Here is a 19,952-nt window from a genome sequence, read left to right on the forward strand (position 1 = left end):
CACCCTAAGATTTTTTTTTCTCCAAATACACAAAAATGAATACATTCTTAGGAATAGGCACTTCTTCCATCAAAACCTTACAAAAGACAAACCCATGGTCACAAAACCATTTTAATGAACAAAAGAAGTGTTTGTTTCTTCAAAAGTCCAAGTGAAACTGAACCTTTCTTAACGTTGTGACCTCCAAGAGAGTTCCAGGATTCACAAATAGCTCTTTCACAGTCCACACCACAATCTTCAATTCACAATAGCTCCTTCTACTCCCCAAGGTGAGCTTCATCCTCTACCTCTCGACTCTAACTCACCCAGATGAGGTCAAGTATCTTCTTTTATGCAGGACCCAGGAGTACTTCCGGTACCATAGCACTGAATGGTGGAAGGGCTGTAAAACAGGGAGTTATTCTCCCTGCAGCGCCCTCTGGTGGCACAAAAGGACCCCAACAGGGTTGACCCTTAGGACTACGAATCCAATGGATCCCTGCGGGTGTCCATACTTGGTCCACACCAGAGGAGCACTGTCATCTGTTGTACTGGGGAAGGAACTATTCTTGACAAACAACTGCCCCCAGTCCATCCATTAATCTTTCACCCTGACTGGGATAATAATCAAGCTAGGATCCACCTTCCATCCCAATCGGGATACCAGTCCATCCACCATGACGCTTACAATATGCAAAAGTACCATAATCAATGCAGTGTTACTGTGTAGTAAAATAATGATTTATTTTTGATGTACTGTAGCTCCTGCACATAAATAATTCTGTAAAAACTTTCAAATGTAAGGTTAAATTAAGTGACATAATGTATTTTACATTATCTAGTTATAAAGACAGAAAATTTAAACTTAACTATGAGACTCTTGGGGCTTATTTTAAAAGAAACAACAGACTAAGAACACAAATACACTTAATTTATTTAATGCTTTTAATTGGTAGTTACACTACATATTTTTAATAACTTTTACATCAAAAACAATCACCATACTTTTCAAGCAAGAAAGGCAAACATGAAGGAAGCTGATTTCCTACAAGACAATTGAAATAAAAGTAAAGAAATGCCATATTACCTCATGATGAGCACCTTTGTGTCAGCTGGTGACTGCTGCATAAGTTCTCTTTATCTTCCAGCCTTGTCAAACAGTTGCAGTTTGACTGGTCAGATTAGATCTCAAAATTCAAGGTTCAGGTTTAACAAGAGGCACTCAAATTGAGTTTTATCCTAAGCACTGATTTGTATTTACTGTTTTAGCTTTGCATCTGAGCATACTGTTTCCATATCTTTGCAGCTGTAGCACTGTCAAATTAAGTGACTTCCTCAGGGTCCTGAAATGAGTTACAAACAGGGAGCCTTGTGGATTGTACAACAGTGCCTTAGCCATTAGACCATACTGCCTAACTAACAATTATATACTTAGAATATATAGGCAATTAGATATTAAGAACAGGAATAATTGAGAAGCCTTGAGATAACTTCACACAAAGTGTTAAGACTTACCAATATGGCAATAGTCCTAAATATCATTATGTGTGTCAGGCTTGAAAATATAATTAACATTGTATTCATCTGGACTGTACAACTACAGTATATACACATCAAAGAGAATGTACTTAACTGTGGTGAGGACAAACATACTAAATTTGCTACAGTTTAGTGAAAAAAGTACTTTACGTTTCATGTAAACATATACATAACCATGTACAGTGCTTTAAATGTTAAGACCTGTCAAACTGTGAGAGTAAATCTAAATTTGTCACAACTTATAATTTCCCTTATAACCAGACTACCTCTGAACACATTTGATCCATCCAACGATTTTGATCCATTTCCATCCAGCTTTGGCTTCCTGTGGCCGGCCTCATCAGCACTTTTGCAGTGAACATTTTAGTGATCATTCCATGGTGCCAGAGCTTGGACCTTACTGTGAAAGGTAAAGAATCTCAAAGATCCACTCAAGTAGATGTGAACTGTGTAAAATACGACGACACTGGGCATTTATGTTAAGCTTTTATAACAAATCTTTACTTCAAGAACACACAAGTTGTTCATAACTAAAATCTTATGAAAGAAACAAATATAAAAAGGAGGCAGTACATCATTATTGAAGTTACAAAATTAACTTATTTAATACAGATTTTTTTAACAGGTGAGCATGCTGTGTTTTTCAAGTTTTCAGTGAATGTTTACTACGTGCAGCAATTTAAATGTAAAAAAAGGAATAGCAACAAAACAAGGCCTAAATCAGAGCAATTCAGCTTTTTTTTCCCCAAATACATTTTTCCTTGTTTGGTTTTAGATTGGACTAAACTAGCTAAGCAACAATGAAGTCCTCACATGTACTGACATCACCAAGATACAGGAGACTGGATTTAGTCTGTCATTACCATTTCATGGCCACAATTACTCTTCTCTCCTCAAGATCGCATATTTTCTTTGGGATACTCATGATACACTGCATAAACTTGCATGTTTTCAGAACTGGAAAACAGAGCTCAACACTCCTTTGTGGCATTTTTAATCTGCAGGATTTAAACCCTGCTGGACAGAGACACTATTTTCTACCCCATGGAGAGTGCTCACTTGCGCCTCTGCTAGTAATCCACCATGCATAGATACACACTTCCTGAACAGGATATATTCATTTCTATTCACATGGTCTTGACCCCAACCTTCCATTTTAACCACCTTTACCTGTAACTTTAATAAGATGTGACAATGTCATGAACACAACAAAACACGTCACATCTTAGAGCCCAGGTGTGAGTTGGTGGATTTTAAGCTTTAAAGCATGAGCTAAGGAATGCACAAGTGCCCAATGACAGGAACAGTTTCAGCCTGATTGTGTCCTTCTTTGTGGGAGAAGCTACAAAAAAGTCAGCATTTTTCCGTAAAGAAGAAACTACCACATAGCTACCGCTACCACCAGATTTAATTAAAATACAATTTCTAGAAAACATTATAGATTGACAAAAAAATATCTTGAAATGTTCTTAAAATATAACTTTCAGTGGCTATATTTAAAATTAAGGGCGAACAGTGACTATTTTCTACCTTTTAATAGAAAAATATATGCTTTCATGTGGGCACTTAAAAAATTGTGGCATGAAACAATGCAGCTGTTTTTGTATAAATCACCAGAAAGGAGAGGAGTGGCTGTTAGGGCCCATGTACGGCCAGGCCGCCCATCCTCTAACTGCGTATTGATTCTTGGGGTTTGAGTTCTTACACCACCTTAGTATTTGATCAGTGAGGTCACAAATCTGGTCTTCTCTGGCAATTCATATCATCAAAGAGCACTTTTTGTTATTAAAAGATAGAAAAATATGATTGTCCTCTTTAATCAAACTTAACATAAATCACTGAACACTACTTTAAGCCATTAGGTAACATTTTTGATGAAACAACTAGCTTTGTCATGTAGAAGACCAATCTGAGTGTTTGGATTATGTAAAATAGTTTAAGTAACAATTAACATCTTTTAGTAATTTTTAGAAGTGCTCTCCCTAGCATTTTCATACTGTACTTGCATGACTAAATCAAATGGACAACCATGAAAAGGTTGAAAATGGAAGCCGTCCGAGTACATTTCTGCTACCTTCTGTGGGTAATGAATGGCTCTCCAAAAACATTAAAACAATATGCAGACTGTAGCTTTATCAACTCTTCTAATCTATGAGACATATTTAAAATAAAGTATTTTAATAAAGCAATTCCAAACTAAATTGGAACTAAACAACTCCAGGAATATAACATGAAGACAAACTGAATAACGACTTACCATACACTGGTTACAAATGGTTGAATTTACCTTGACAGCATTTGACCAGTTTGTCAGATTTTTGAAAACAATTCTACCATTTAATGTTGAATAAAAAAAGTTTGTGTAATAGAAACAGCATGATGAAAAAGCGTTTAATTGTATGAACTGGAATTTTCTCTGGCATCAGATGGGCTTCAGTGTAGGGTACATTATTAGGATTGGGACACTCTATTCATCTACCTCCACTGTCATTGTCATCGTTTTGGTGATATTACAACTAGTGCAGACATTAAAAGATGCCAGACAGTGCTGTCTCTTTCACTCACTTTCTCCTCTTCTTTTCAGCCTCTTTCACCTATTGTTTAACTCTTTGTCCTTGAGGATGCAATATACAGCTTTTTACGCAAAGCTGTATTTAAGCCTTTGTCTGTAAAATCAATCTAAGAATATTTACTCATCTTGACTAAGACCTGATTTTCAATAAAATTACTTCTGCATCTAAAAACCCCAATCATCAACACACCCAGTTTAAATTTGTACAGTGTTTGTACCTGTGAACATTCTGTTATGGGCCTTTCCATCCCTCTACTTTCTTTGTTCTTCGAAGTCCTCAAGTTCCTATTTTTACAAATGTATTGGAAATATTCCACATCCTTGGCTGTTTGTCAAGATGTGTTGGAGTTTCTTTTATTCTATCCTTTCCTGTGACATCCCTTTTACTCCTCGAGCCTTCTTTCTCCTGGACCTTCCTGCTCTCTCTGTTTTCCTCTTTCAAACAGAGATGGTTCTCTTTAGGCCTCTCTCCTTAGCCTCTGGTTAGAAATCCCCTGATACTCTTTAACACACTATTTTTGGAAAACCTCTTTCTTTTAACCTTATTTCACTTGAATTACCTTCTGTAAGGGTTAAAGGTACAGCCATCTCCAGTATTTAATATTGGAAGACTATCATCTAGATGGTTTGCTTTTTTTCTGAGGGCATGTATGTGTGTGTGAGTGTGTGTTTGTGTCTTTCCCCTATAAGTAATTCGAATCTAATTGCTTTTTCACCAGCTAGATGGGCTGTGGGTTATTATTCACATCTTTTTGCTTTTTCACTATTTCTGGCTACATGAGACTGTGGGGTGGGTGTTCTTACTTTATAGTGCTTTCAGTAGGTGAATGTTGATTTACACTACTCTATATTGTCATATCTTTATTTAACAAGAATTCGATAACAAAAATTATTTGGAATCTTTAACTAACATAAATGTATTTTACAAAATGTAACATTTTCTGAAGTATTATTTACGCAATTAAACTAAAACCAATATGATTACATCGTGAATAAAAAAAACAAAAATCCAAAATAAACAATTGGAAACATTGCCTTACCTTTGGATACCAGAAGCATCATCTTCACAGAAGATATCATGATATGCTCAAACACGGCAACTTTAAGAAAACTGTTCTAAAGGTTCTGGGTGAAAAAAAGAAGGAATTAAAACACACAAATTTAATATACATAATACATTAACAATGACTCTGTGTTATAAAAAACAAAAATTGCATTAATTTTAACAGGCTTAATTAATGCAAATACTGGCACAAAGCACCGGATTATTGTTTTATACTTCCTAAACCAATAATACATTTATTATGAACAATTTGCTTGCTCTTACAAATGTATACATGACATGAACTTGTTATGATCAGAGGTTTTAAAAATGTATTGCATTTGTTCCTTAGGGAATCTATATGTCTCCAGTTGTGTGATACTCAGGGATTTCAAATTTTACATCAAATTTGGAGGAAGTCACGTATTTAATACACTGAAAATTTACTCACAACTTTATATTAAGTGATTTGTTTGTTGCTGGGCACTGCCATGTTATAATTTAATATCAGTTATTTCCATGACAAATTCCAAGAATCCCTCCATGTGTTGTCACTGGTGATGTCACTATTATCGAAGACACAAAGTTTGACCCAGGCGGTCCCGGGTTATCTGAATTTACTGAAAGAACCTTGTGCTTAGAAAATTTCTAAACTAAAATTTTGTTTTTCTGTTCACCAGTGATTGCTATGATTCTTTCTTTCCATTTTGGCACTGACATCTGTTTAATTTGACTTCTGTTTTTGAACTTGTTTTGTTTATTGACTTACTGACCACTGATATAACTCAATTTATTTATATGAAATAGTAATAATAATTTAACCATATGCAGAAAGCTACTGAGGCAAGTAGAACAAAGTTTTTCAATTAAAATAACAGTAAACAGATCATGTAAACCACCATACACTTAGTAATGTAAATCAGTTTCCTAAAGTAACGATTTTGCAGTGAGAGGCACTGATAAACAGAGTGACTTTTCCATGGTGCATTTCTGCATATTGAACCTGGTCTATCGGTAGAGCTTATGTTTCCTGCCAGACACATATCAACACAAAACTTTTTTTTATGTAATCTCAGGAGGAATCTACCACTATGGACTTCTCTAACATGAAGAACGTGAACTCTGCTAGTAAAATAACATTCTGAAACCCAATTAATCCAATTCAGGGTTGCAGTAGTCAAAGCCTACATTACATACACTATGATGGTAGCATCAGATGCTGGGCAGGAGTCAACTCTGGATAAGTTGTCAGTCGATCACAGAATTAAAAGTAATATTCATATCTCTGGTGACTCTTCCTATGAAGTCAGTAGACGGATTGGGAGAGTATGGGGGGGGGTCACGAGGTCTCTGGAAAGGGGTGTATGGCACTCCCGATATCTATGCAAAAGGACCAAGTCCAAGTCTTTAGAGTCCTGGTGCTTCCTGTCTTGCTTGCGAGACATGTATGCTATCTAGTGACCTGAGAAGAAGACTGGACTCCTTCAGTACTGTGTCTCTCCGGAAAATCCTTGGGTACTGCTGGTTTGACTTTGTATCGAATGAGTGGTTGCTCATGGAATCCTGAATGAGGCACATTACCTGCATTGTGAGGGGGCATCAGTTACGGCACTATGGCCATTTGGAGCAATTCCCCGAGGGTGATCCAGCTTGCAGGATCCTCATTGGCCTGGCTGAACCACCTGGCTGCAGCAGATAGACGGTCATTTCCGAAGGGATGGACCGCTTGTCTGCCTTGGGGGTTGCCAACCAGGATCCCGAGCTGTTTTGTCGTGTGGTGGATGCAGCAATGCGCTGTACCAGTGCATGCACCCCAACCTGACCTGATCTGTGATTCTTATTCTATGGTGAAAGCAAGCTCTGCATGCAAAGGTCTGCTATCCTCTTCAAAGACTATCAAAGTCCATTTTTCCAGATCCCATTTACACTATAAATGAAATGGTTACACAGTGTCACTACAGTGATGCACATGAGGCAACTAGAAGAAATATATGTCTTGAATTTTGAAGAATAACCTGAAGTCCTAGAGAAGATGCAAAATAACAAAGATCAAAGCACTTTTAAGGCAAAGACAGAATTGGAGACATTTAGAACAAGGTAAAAGAAATTAGGATTAGGGTTAGAGCAACAAATCAAAAAAGATTACCACATTTAAAATCACACAGTAGTAAATAATCTAATCAAACATTAAGAAACTTTATTTCAAGTCAAAAACACAATACTTACTTAGCACGTAACTTGCCAACAGTAGGAAAATTAAAATCTAAAAGCACAAAAAATGAGAACTTTGAATTGTATAAAGGAAGAATTATTCTGCAACTGCTATGGATTCTAATCCAAATAATATACATATCACTCTTTATGAATTTAACTGCTGTGTTTTAAAGCAACCCTACATAATTCACATGACAGGCACATAAGACTTAAAATTAAACAACCTCTTAATTCAAAAAACAGACTTGACGCTTACCTTTTTTATGAATATTTAAAAACTCTTAAGGTTTTGAAGATGCACTGCATCTCTCAGGTTTAAAGGTATCATGATCACTTGCAAAACTACAAGAAAAACTTTTATTAACAGAAAGTGAATAAAAGCAAAACTAAAAGAAAAAACCTCAAAAGCATAACATATTTAACAAATATATATGACTAAAATAAGAAGTATATAAAAAAAGTAATGAAACACTGCAATGATTAAACTATTTAGTTAACATTGTCCTTTTGTGCTGAAGTATTTATTTTTACATTTGCACATTTCAAGAGCATGCTTTGCAAGAGATATTTATTTTTAACTGCTAAAATGCAAAAATGCTTTTATTTAAGTTATAAATTGATTATCAATTATATAAAAGATAATACTAACTGGAAATTAGTTCCAACATTTACAATTTATCAAAACAGATACATATGAAGAGTAAATGGATGGGGGAAAATTGACAAAATATTCTTTACATGGAAATAAATAAGACTTTCAAGTAGCTTTTATTTGTGCATTAAATCAGAGTTCAGAAACAAAACCAACATCAGTGTTATGCAAAGATGAACTAATTGTAATTATTTCCTAAATCACAAATAGGGTTCTCACGTATTTGTAAGATCCAACACATAAAATTCCTTACTTGTTCTCACATTTAAATGCAAAAAACAGAACTTGTCCAAGCATGAATTTAATTAGAGCTGATAGTAGCAAAAATCAACAGCAGAGTCACTGTTAATAGCCAAGTGGAGCTGAATGACATCTGCATAGATGTGAAATTGAAGAGCTTCTTTTCTAATAATACTGTATTACCTTAAGGAAATAACTACAATAAATAAAAATATGGCTCAAAATAGAGCCTGGGAGACCAGCAGAGCAAAGGGATGCTATGACAGATCTAAAGTTATTTACCACAATAAGCTCACCACAGTGTAACAGATAGGATACCAACCATTTAACACACAGATTCTAGACAATGTAGCAAACATTGTGATCGACTGTGTTGAAAGCTGCCATACCATCCAAAATTGCAGTTTAGTAACAAACTATATATAAGTTTATAGACATAACTAAAACCAAAGTGGGAATGTTTATAGAGACCATAACATGACAATCTCAGACTAATATAATTCAGTTTCAGTTGGTGGTCTGCTGGAGTCTATCCTGGCACCACTGAGCAGAAGACAGCCTGGATATGTTGCCAGTTTATCATGGGGGCCCACTCTCACTGGGCCAATTTGAACATTAGAGCAATTTTGATGAGAACACACCATTCAGTCCAACAAAGCTTGCCAATCCTCTTTCTCTAATTTTTCCAAAACAATGACTTGAGTTTTGAAAGTCACTAAAGTTCCTCTTTTCTCAAAATGTAATAATTCTGTGACAAGAATAAGTCTGTGTTTGTCTGTATGAAGAAAATCTGTTTGTGTGAAATCTTCCCTTAACACACTTCCATCAGTGTTACAGTGTTCTTATTGAAAAGCTTAATCTAAAGTAACAACTGGAATCCACCGTACCAAGTCCTTTTATAATTTTAAAATCTTCAACAACATCACCTCTCTGCGGTGGGTTGGCACCCTGCCCAGGATTGGTTCCTGCCTTGTGCCCTGTGTTGGCTGGGATTGGCTCCAGCAGACCCCCGTGACCCTGTGTTCGGATTCAGCGGGTTGGAAAATGGATGGATGGACATCACCTCTTAACCTCTATTTATTTAAACTGAAAACTTTCACCTCCTTCTCTCTTTCTTCACCACTCATACCTTGCAGCCCTAGAATCAGGTTAGTTGTTCTTCTCTGAACTTTCTCTCGCGCTGCTATGTCTTTTTTGTATTATGGAGACAACTTCATATAGTACGCCAGATGAGGCCACAATAGTAGATGTATAGCTTAACTGGATTTGTACTCCACACATCAGGGCACTACATAATGCAACATGCTGTTAGTCTTCTTTAATGGGTTCTGTACACAGTCTGGATGTAAGCAAAGACCAGTCCACTACCACTGTGTGATCCATTTTATAAGGGATAATTTCAGCTTATAAACCCTCCCATTGCACATTCAAACCTAACATTTCTACTTCCAATGTGTAACAGCATAGATGTACTTACACTAAAACTTCATCTGCCACAGATCTACCCAAGCCTGTATGCGGTCAAGTTCACTCTGTAACAATTAGTCTGATTATACATTCTCTGCCAATCCCCCTAGATTGGGATGTTAGGAAAGCTCAACTAGCTTGTTTTTTTATATTCTTAACATTTATCAGAAAGAACAGCAGCCCAGCAATGATCCTTGAGGAAAACACTTTTAAATATCACCTGGTCTGAAAAAGCTCCTCTCACCAAAACCCTTTATGCATAAGCCGATTGACCTCATACCTATACACATCTACACACTGTGCCCTGAACCACTACTTTGTTTAGTTTAATGACTAACCTCACAAGTTGTACTTCATCAAAAGTTTTCTGAAAAAACAGATAAATTATATCATATGCACCCCTCTGATTGTATGGTTCTCTTGCTTCCCCATACAATTCCAGCATATTACAGATACACGACCGCTCCATCTGAACCAGTGCATTTTACCAATAGACCAATTTTTGCCATGTGATACTCAATCTTTTCCTTAACAGTTATTTCCATTAATTTACCTGTGATGCATATTACGCTTACTGGCCTATAGTTACTTGGATTAGTCAAATCACCTTTTCATACAATGGGATAACATTTGTCAGCTTCCACTCCTTTGAAATTTCAACAGTGTGCAGTGATTTCTGAAAAATAAGCATCAAGGATTTATATAAGTACTTACTAACCTTCTTACGCTCTCTGGCATACATGTTGTGGTCATTTGTTAAATTTCAGCCTATTTAATCTAAGCAACCCTTTACCCTCTATGACTTCCAAATCACTAAGTAGCAGCACTTCTTCCTCTACAGCTTCCAAATGAGTAAGTACTTCCACATCACCAGAATCGCCAATTAACCTAATCTGCACATCTTTGAGGAAGTACACGGAAAACTCACAAGGTGACAGGGATACTACAATTAGTGTTATATATGCTCCTCTAAAACTTAACAGTGGAAAAAACATGAAAAACAAGCCACCAAAAAATGTTTTTTTTTTAATATTACTTACTCCATATGTAATCTGTAGTGGTGGCTGAGAAAAAAATTTCATTTCATGTTTTTGTGGAGAATGTTGAATATTTACACTCAACAGGGCCCTGTACTAATCAGTTCTGGACAATGGCAAACAATGTGAAAAATGTCCATGGAAGAAAAGAAAAGCAATTCTCATGTTACACGTATTGCATAATGCACATGTCTAATATAAATTCGTATTTTTTGTGTGCATTTCTTGCTAAAATATTATTAACAGTTACTCACTGGAAAGGTGGCATTCATAGGAAACTGGAAAGGAAACATGTCATTCCCACAATGCTGTGTGAAAGAATTAAAGATATGCTTCTCCTCATCATTCACTAGTCAAGAATTTGTCTTTAATTCAATGACATCTTTCCTGTTTACTATTAATGTTGCCTTTCCAGGAAGTTAACTCTTAATAATATTAAGCAATAAGAGTTAAATGAGAATTGTTCTCTTTTTTCTATGGACCGTTTTCATTTTGTTTGTCAATGTCCAGAATTCCATCACCCCCGGGCCTTGTTGAGTGTGAATATTCAAAATGTAATTTCTTAACAAAAACCATGTACTAAGACGTTTTTTGGGCCACCACTACAAGCTACATGGGACAAGTAACATTTCAAAAATGATCATTTTTAGATAAAGTATTCCTTTAAGTATTAGTCAAATAACCACAATATTCTGAGAATTATAGACTATGCCAGATGTATATGACAGACTGACCACACAAACAACAAAGGAATCAAGACGTCACCAACTAACAGATTTCAGATGTAAACTCTGTTTGACTAAAACCTGCAAAAAAAGAAAAAAGTTTAATTACAACCAAAATTTGTATTTGTGTGTTCATCACAAAACAAGTCAAGCATGACTAAATTAACTTAATCTTTACTTCGTAACAACACATCAACACATATCAGATTGAATTACATACTGACCTTCTAAATAATGTGATTCTGAAATAGTATGAGTCCCAAAAAATCCACCATGACTTAGATAAGGATATATGAATAAAAATGTAAGCAAGATAGGGGCCCAGAAAACTTAAAAAAAGCAGATGACAAAGACATGTTTTTACTGATTAAACAAACAAACAGTACCCATACTCAATTCACTCACTTAAGTAAACCTTTATGAAAATGAAACTTAGCTACAGGATATGTTCATCTCCACATTTTTAACAAGTGCTAAGCTAGTCAAGCAAACCTTATGTCAGCAAGATGCACACTAATTGTGGGAGCTAACACACTAACAAAAAGCACACATGAAAATTCAAAAATGAATTTCCCCTCTTCTTTATATTTGTATTTTAGCGTGTTTATCATTTTACATTATGCAGATACCTTCAAGTGAGCTGCAACTAACGGTGAACCTTTGCAATCGCTAACTGTCTTTCAAATGTTAAGCAAAATTATAAAGCAATTTTCAAAGCTTAACCCCATTTAACACTTTAGATCTGATGTGGATCTTTTCATTTACACAAGCAGCTGAACAGACTTAAATGTACAGTAAGTGGACAGTGTAAACATGTAAGCAATTAAAAATATCCATATATAAATATCAAAATAATATTTAATAAAATACACAAGTCCTAATGCATAAACAGGATTGTAAATTAATGACTTGGAATGCTGATGAATAATGTGCAGCATGTAGATTGTAAAATGGAAAGTACTTTCATTCTTTTTTGATGATACAGTCAAAAAGTGAGAGAAATGATTGTGGTTTATCTAATGTATGCGCTGTTCAACTACAATTTTCCAGCAGCTACAGTATGTTACAGAGCTTTCTGTTTTTGTATACTATAAACCATATGCATCTGGAGAGGACAGGACTGCTAAAAAACAAATGCACCTTTCTACCTGATATCAAAACCAACTAATCCAAAATATTATTCTTTACATTACAGTGCAACTAGATTAACATGCTAATATTATGCATGTAAACCTTTCAAAAATGGACACTTACCATTTACTGTAGGCATTTTGTTACTGGTACAAGAACATTCAATGATAAATCTGAAACTAAAAAAAAAAAAAAACTCTTTCTGCATTTTTATCACTGTTTCACGTACTGTAATATTTCATTTCACTGTACAGGACAGGAAACTGTTTACATATGTTTTCTCATTTGTACTAACATTTTAAAAGCGGGCTAACCTAAAATTTTTCCAATTCAGGTTGCCTAATTAGGATGGTACAATCTAATTTGTTAATCACTTTCACAATCAAACTGTGGCTGCATGCTTGTAGGTTCACTGCTGAAACATAACTGAAAAGCAGTGATGTGCCAGGGCATATTCTATGCTACAACTCAGCTTACTGCTATACTGAAGTTCTGTACATACTTATGTTTCTCTTAAATAAATATTCTGAAGTCACTCTGCAAAGGGTTCAATACATACACTGTACATACAGTATATATTCAACCAATCTAAAAAAAAATCAGTCCCCGTGATGTATACTTTTTTCTGATGACATGTTGTGTTCATCCATTCCGTCCAGAAAGGTGGAAGTGGAGAGGAAGATGGAAGAATAGAGAAAAGCTTTGGATGATAGAGGATTGGAGATAAATAGGAAGAAGACAGAATATTGAGATTTAATGATGATCAGGATTCATAAGTTAGTCTGTAGGAAGAGCTATTGAAATGAGTAGGTAAGTTTAGATAGATAGAACGTAGGAAATATGACAAATGAGAGGAGACCATTCAGTCCATCAAGCTCATTTGTTTAGCTAATGGATAAGCTGTCTAACTATGCTATTCCTAGGACCAGTGGCAGCCTGCATGAAGAGAAACCCCACAGAGTGCAGTGTGGAAGGAACAACTGGAAGAAGACATCAGGAATATTGTGTGATCGAAGAATTATGGCGAAGGTTAAAGGTAATTTGTTCATGACAGTGATAAGACTAGCAATGATGGATGGAGCTAAGACACGGGATGTAAATGGAGACGCAGGAGAAGAAGCTGGATGTGACATAATCTCAAATGTTGAGATGGATGTGTAGAGGAACAAACAAGGTCAGAATAAGAAATGAGATGATCAGAGGTACAACAAAAGCAAGAAAGTTATCTAAGAAAGTACAGGAAAGTTAGCTGAAGACATATGGACATGTGATATGTGGGTAAAAGAGTGACTGGAGTGGAAGTACATGGAAAGAAAAAGTGGGGGAGGCCAAAGCAGAGGTGCACGGATAAACTAAAAGATGATATGAAGGAAAAGTATCTGACCTGGGAGGAGTTGAAGGAAAAAGCTGTATAAAGAGGGTCAATTAGGCACATCAACCCCAAAGAGAATTGAGAAGATATGAAGTAGAAGATCTATAGGTGATAGGAAAGTGAACACTCCATGCTACTTAAGCCACTCTGACAAGAGAAATACATTTCTAAGCCTATACAGACAAAGATATGAAAGACAGCTAAAAAGTAGTAAATCATCCTGTAGACTGTGGAAAGTTACACATCACAACATATCACATGATTCAACCTATGCCACATTTTAGGTTAGGCTAAAGAAAATCTTTAATTCTATGATGTCAATAAATAGTAGCATACATATGTATAAGATAAAGAAAAAGACGTATAAAAAATACATAAAAAATAATTTTATTTACAGGGGACTTTACTGACATCTTTTCACATAGCAGCTTAACCAACTACTGTATACACTATATTGATGGTCTGCAAAATATTATGGAGCACTTCTATCTGTAGCAAACCATTTTTTCAAAGCATGTTTGTTTTTGTTTTCATTGTAGTTTAGCTTTGGCTTGTCATTACAGAAGAATATGAGTTTATAAGATGAGCTTCTGTAGTTGCATTTACCAAGCAGATCAGGCTGCATTCAAATGGTATTCTACAGCCATCTCTAACCAGGGCTTAGGTAAAACTTCAGACTTGCAGCAGTCACTGCCTAGCTGATATAAAATAGAAGAGTACAATGGGTCTAATTGGTTTTAGTAAGCATAAAAATAAAGATGCTTCTAAAGTACAAGAACAATGAAATCAAAACTGGCATATTTGTCATCCATGTATGACACAAAAGCACAGAATGTCACAATTTATTTCTGGTATTTTCATTCACATATGTTTTATGTTTTTGAGAAAAATCACCTTTTATATTCTGTAACCAACTCGGAACTGGGATAACTAGCCTGCTTCAGGTGTTTGCTATTGTGTATATGTGAAACAGCTATGAATGTGTTCTTCCCTTTCATGACTGCAGATGGCAGAGGTGGGCAATCCAGGCACAGTGGCTTCATGCTTTTCTGCTAACCACCTCCTTACTTCACTGGCACGCTTACTGCTAACTGGTCTCCTTATTTAGTTAAACACCTCAGTCACTTCTGCTGCATCAGAGGTTAATAGCGTGACTCTTACTTCTGTCAAAATTCAAAACATGCCTTAATGTTTTTATGACATTTAGTCTACAGGACTTTCTACAATTTCTACTCTTTTTCTGTCATCTTAATTAAGTTACTTGTCAATAATATGAATTTGTATCTTTTTTATTAATATTATGCAATAGGCCTTAGTTAGTACCATTTTCTCATCTGTGTTTTTGTTCACTTTTCAGAAGCTGTTTAAAAATATTTTGTAATCACAATAATTCATTTATAATTAATAAATTGGCTGGACTGAAAGCCTGTGGCCACTGCAGCCCTCCGGAGTTAGGACTGAACTCCCTACAGTCTATACAGCTAATAGTTTAATCCCAGGACTGAGGACCACAGTGACCACAGGCTTTAGCTCCAGCTAGTTTTTTTTTTTTAATTTGACATCAATCTTCTTTATTAGCTGAACTTGTCATTTAATCAGATAGCTGAACTCAGATCTCTATCTCAGAAATAAACATTATGACTTTTACCTCATTTTGAAACTCAGGAAGATGTGTGAAAAAAAATCTGAAGTCAGCAACTTCCAAAACAAACTGAGTAAGAAAATGGCTACAGCCAAGTCCTGGCAAAAATTCAAAAGATTATACTTAAAGCTTTAGTGATGTCAATGGATCGCATATTAGATGCAGTCACTGCATGTAAAAATTATGTAATCTAATATACATTTTTATTCAGCTTTAAATGGTCCTGTTATCGATGTGGAAAATGTCAGGTTAGAATTTTCACTGCATGTTTCTGGTTTGCCCTGGTGTACAGGTAAGGCTCACTGGTTATTCTAAACTGGCCTGGTATACATGAGTGTGCCCTACAATTGAGTGGTGCCAGCCAGTTGCTGTCTTGCACCCACTGCTACTGGGGCAGACTTACTCTCTCTGAAACATTGAAGTGGATAATGTGGGTCATAAAGTTGATAGTGAGTTGGTTAATCAAGCATACTGACCTAACAAGGTGGCTGGAACACAATATGATTTTGTATTATGTATTATATTATACAATAATGTAATTGCAGAAAAATTCAGCAAACAAAGGTTACATTGAGTAATTGTGTCTCACATTCATCTTTCAATCTCAAAAACAAACTGTTGTATTGCATACAGCAAGAACAGCAATAATGACAAGTCACAACACCTAGGGCAGAAAGCACCAAAAAAAGATGGAACTTTACATACTCAGCACTTCACCTGTAGATAATTCTTTATTCTTTTAGCAGCAGATGAAGGCGATTCAATTAGTGATCTTTCCTTCAAACACAAAAAACAACCTTTAACTTAACATTTATTTGGATTTCCTGTAAAGTGAACAAAATTAATTTTCTACTATTCCGCAGACAAGCATGAAAAGTCTCAATACTGGATTGTGCTATATTTATAGCATCCAATGTAGACTCTCGATATAATTCATTTACAGTACTGCCCTGTCAAAGTCTGTAGTGTTTTTAAAATGAAATTTGTCTCAAAGAGGCAAATAGAACCATATCATCCTCAATAATTCATAATAACAATTGCATACGTATACTCAGTGATGTTGTGAAAATTCTTTCCTGTACTCTTAACTGTCGAAAGCAAAAAATCCAAGATGATTTACAGACTACACTTTAAAATTGTCCAAAATACCAGTATAAAATATCTGAGCAATGAAAAAATAATTTTTGCTTCTAATCCTGAGCAACCCCACTGAACATTCTGGTATCATTATCAGTAAGCCGACCACAAAACTACCATATAAGCAGTATATCCATATTACGGTTATCAGAATTATGGGCTCAGTACACTAGAAGTTCAAATGAGTGGTGCATCCACAAATATACTCTGTGGCCATTTTATTAAATACAACAGCTCATTAAAGCAAACAGCCTGCTCCTCCAATGGCGAGGCTGTAACAGCATGCAAACATGGTCAAGACATCTAGTTGATGAAAGCAACTTTGACTATTATGATTGTTAAAGCTGCTGATCCTGTGTGATATCCATATAATAGAGTTAACAGAGAGTGGTATTAGAAACAAAAAAAAACATTCAGGGAACAGCAGTTTTGCAGGTAAATACAACTTGCTGATGAAAGAGAGCGGACAATGGCCAGACTCATTCAAGCTAACAAAAAGCCCACAAAGACTCCCAAACAACAGCTTTTTAGAACAGTGGGGTGCAGGACGGCACCCTGAATGCACAGTGCATTTGACCTTGTACTGTAAGTGGATGAGCTACAGCATCAAAAGACCACGACTACAGACTAGACTACAGCGGCTGCACGATCACTAAAACTGGGTAACTGCAGGGGGAAATAATATCTGACAAATTTCAATTTCTGTTGCAACATGCAAATAGTACAGCAAGAATTTGACATAAGCAGCATGAATCCAAGCATCCATTCTGACTTGGTAGTAGGGAAATGGTGCAGGGAATACTTTCTAGACACAAGTCAGGACTCCTAATACCAAACGATTTTCAAGCATTGTTTTGACCATGTGCATCCCCCATTATGGCCACAGTTCACCCTTTTTCAAATAAATACTTTTAAGAAAGGATACTCCTCATAGTCACAAAACACACATCATCATCAACTGGTCCTACAAACATGACAATGACTTTAGCACAATTCCCAGACCTCAATTCAATAGACCATGCTTGTGAGATAGTGAAACAGAGGTTCACACCAATACATGCATGGCCACAAAATCTGCAGAAACCATGTGATACTATCAATTCAGAAAAGACCAAAATCCCTAAGAAATACTGTATTTCCAGCACTTTTCTGAATGCTTTGAGGAACTCAGGATGTGCTGGAGGGAGGCAAGAGGGAGTTGCACCAAGCACTAGAAATGTAAGTCCAGTTAAGTGGCCACTGAGTGTATCTTGCATTCATAAAGTTTACACCATATTTAAAAGCAAATACATGGAACTGAATAGTCCTCAGATTCGCATATTATAAAATGAGGAGCCTACAAGCTCATTATACAGACTTGTCAGTCTTCTCAGGCTGGAAAGCCACATCATAGCAGTAGTGATAAAGCACAGAGGAGTGCTTCTACAGGATGAAATTCAAATGATGCTTGTAGATCAACCTTGCTGTTTATCTCCTTTGGGCTTCATGCTTGATGGTCCTGAATGCAGGACTTTAAAAAAAGGTTTCTGAGCATTTTTATATTTTTTTTCCAGAAATCCAATAGGCATACAATAACTGTCATGAGCCACATTATTTTAGCAGCTTAGGGGGAAAACCACATAGAAAAGTACAAATTAGTATTACAATGAAAAAAACTTCATATAATTTGTTCCAGCCTGTCATTCATTTCAAGATTTTGGACAAAGACATCCGTCGATAACTGCTAAAATATTAAACCACGCATTATAATAACCAGCTGACAAGAGTTATGCAGCTGTTACGGTCCAATTCTTTTCTGTTTGTTATATTTGTCAAACAGACTACAAAATATTTAATGAACTTTGGAAGTTTCATAACTGAAGACTTCATCTGAGGACTGATCTGTTCTTGATGTTTTGCCCAGTAAAACATCCTGGAATAACTGAAACAAAGTAAGTGATTTAACATGGTGTTATTTCCTTGACACATTCACAACTATACACATACAATATCTAACAACCTAAACCATGTAAGTATTTGTGACTATTAGCAAATCCTGGCTTGTTCTGGCACAAATGAATTAGACTAAACTACACAAGCTCATAAAAGTTTATAAACCTGATTATTCTGCAATTACCTTGAATTATCTCTACCCTTGTACTGAGCAAAACATCCAGAAATTTAAACCAGTGTCGTTAACCCCAGAAGAAGAAATAACTTCAGCAAGTTGTGAAGAGTTGAAACCAAGCTCACCCTTCATGAAGAACACAGCTGTGATGTGTTCCTCACTCTATCGCTGGTGCAGCAGCTGCTTCTTCACCTGGGCAATTTAGAATAAAAGGAGAAACTTAACAACAAAAAAAACAAAAAAAAAAATAAAAAAACAATAAAAATAAAAAATAAATAAATAAAACAAAAATCCACCAGGAGAAAGATAATGAAACAAACATTAAAAGTTTATACTCTTTAATTTGTGTACAATTAGGCTGAATTTTCAGTCAAGTTTTGTCCACTGAAATTTAACCCTTTGCTTTTCCAGTAAAGTTTTTTTTTTTTAGTAAATTATAGATTGCATACAATTTATATATAATTTTAAACCTTCTCTTCTACACCTGAATGATCATATTTTCCAGCACTTAATCAGGAACAATATCATGTAACTGCAATGCTCATGTTATGAATGGCAATGCAACTGCAGAAAACAACATTTTACTGTTACCTAAAATTTAAAAATCATATTAAATACATATTCCATACATGTTTTGTTTAATACATAGCTCTAGAAGCACCACAGACAAATTTAATCAAGCTTTACCAATTGATGCAATAGTAAAGTTTTGTACTTTTTGGTTGAACATGATGGATACATAACCACTTCACCACATGTTGAAAATCAAAGGGCTAAACTTTGAAATACTTGGAGATTTCATTGTGTTTACTTCACTCAAATTTTAACAGAACTGAACTATAGTATTGGGTCTTATATTTTCTTTTGAATTCTTTTTTTCACACATTAAATCGTTTTTGCAATAAATAACTTTTGAGATGTCAATTGTTATTTCTGTTAGAATAAAATTGGTGTTTTTCCTTTATTTAAACATTTTGTTTCTTGTTTTGGTTAATTTGATTGGATCGCTGGCGCACTCACATTTTGCATATTTTTCATTCAAATGATCAATCACAAATTGTGGAATATTTAGTGACACAACGGACTTTGAAATAGC

General features: G+C 35.5%; 1 long non-coding RNA gene across 1 annotated transcript; it reads right to left on the reverse strand.

The window, feature by feature from the left end:
• Positions 1-848: 848 nt before the first annotated feature.
• LOC127525862 (uncharacterized) lies at positions 849-15,335 on the reverse strand. The gene is made up of 2 exons (XR_007933439.1): positions 5,131-15,335; positions 849-1,918 (listed from the first exon to the last, which is right to left on the reverse strand). It is a non-coding gene; the product is annotated as an uncharacterized LOC127525862 (long non-coding RNA).
• Positions 15,336-19,952: the final 4,617 nt, after the last annotated feature.

The sequence above is a fragment of the Erpetoichthys calabaricus genome, chromosome 14 (genome assembly GCF_900747795.2).
Source record: "Erpetoichthys calabaricus chromosome 14, fErpCal1.3, whole genome shotgun sequence".
Classification (NCBI taxonomy): Eukaryota; Metazoa; Chordata; class Cladistia; order Polypteriformes; family Polypteridae; genus Erpetoichthys; species Erpetoichthys calabaricus.